A 1,389-nucleotide genomic window follows, 5' to 3' on the forward strand; every position below is an offset into this window, starting at 1 on the left:
GGCCCTCGTCCCTCCCCCCCCCTCCCCTCTCTCTGATTCTCACTCCGGTCTCCTTTCAGTTGATCTTGTTAGCGCTGGGCTGAGCTGAGGAGCGCCCGTGTCGTGACTCCCTGAGAGTGACGGGACGGAGGCGTGGCGTGGCGAGGCCTAGAGTGAACGGGCGGCGGACCTCCGGATGGGCGAGTACCACAGAAGCGGCGGATGTCTCCACCACTGACCACTTTCGAACACGGAGAAATTTGTGTCCTTTTGGAATGTCACCAATTGGCAGAAGTAGTAGGAGGAGATCTCCGCGCGGGCGTTCGCATAGCCTTGCCCCCCACCCCCTCCTCCACAAGGCCGCGCCGGCGGCTGGGCAGCCCGGCCCAGCGGGTCCCGCGCCAAGCCCTGACCTACCGCAGCACGGGCCCGCCCAGCCCACTCGCCGCGCCCTCGCTATTTCCGTCATTTTCTGCACTTTAACGCGGCGTTTGTCGCCTCGCCGTCGCCGCCTGCTACGCCCCCTCCCTCTTTCCCCTTCCGGGTAGCGACTCGGGAGGGCCACCAAGGCGCGGGTTCAAACACGGCCGCCGTGTCAGAGGCGCGTTTTGCCCCACCCTCTCCGGTTCCCATTTACAATCACCCATCCGACGGGCCCCGCCGAGACGCCACCCGGCAGCATCAGATCTCACAGTCAGGTCCCCGCCCCGCCCTACGGCACCACCACAAACAAATCCCCATCGCTTTCCCCTCCTATCCCCGGCGAAATCGGAACCAAAACAGGAAGCCAATTAATCAACCAATTGTTCGCCTGCTGCTCCCCTCTCACACACACACACGCACAAGTGCACCGATCGAATGGTCTTATTTCTGTCTACCTCAAGACCGATTAGGCGTCGTCGCCCGTTTGCTGTGCACCTCTCCACTCCACGGCCCAATACTCCACATCCGCCGCGAAGCGTGGCTCGGCGTGGCTCGGCTGCCGCTGCCGCGGGGCCTTTCTCCTCGCCCTCCAGAAGCCGCGCGCAGCCCGGCTGGTGCAGCCACGTGCAGGTGTGCACCACGGCGAATTAGCACCCAGCCGAAGAGCCGCGTCAGCAGCAAGCGGACGTGCTACAGGAGGCCCGGCTGCCCTGCTCCCGTCTCCATCCAGCATCTTCTTGGACCGAGGAGGTTTCGGGCAGAGTTATATTGCAAACCACAAGAGACGCGAGCCTGGAAGCGACAGAATTGCGTGGAAAGCACCCAGGGGACCTAAGGGGACCCAGGGGGACACCCCCTCCCCAAAAAAAGAGGTCAATAATGAGGGAAACGAGTCGGTGGTTGGAGAGAATGTGTGTGTGTGTGGGGGGGGAGGGGGGGCATTAATTGGTGTATGGTCCAGGCGGGCAGCAGGCAGACGGACCCCCC

At 63.4% G+C, this 1,389-nt stretch overlaps 1 protein-coding gene across 2 annotated transcripts in view; it reads right to left on the minus strand.

The window, feature by feature from the left end:
* Nucleotides 1-1,389, minus strand: part of LOC113205784 (cytochrome b5 reductase 4) — a 22,141-nt gene that overhangs the window by 16,799 nt on the left and 3,953 nt on the right. The window lies entirely within an intron of this gene.

This window comes from Frankliniella occidentalis, unplaced genomic scaffold, assembly GCF_000697945.3.
Source record: "Frankliniella occidentalis isolate FOCC.00 unplaced genomic scaffold, Focc_3.1 Scaffold120, whole genome shotgun sequence".
In the NCBI taxonomy this organism is placed as follows: domain Eukaryota; kingdom Metazoa; phylum Arthropoda; class Insecta; order Thysanoptera; family Thripidae; genus Frankliniella; species Frankliniella occidentalis.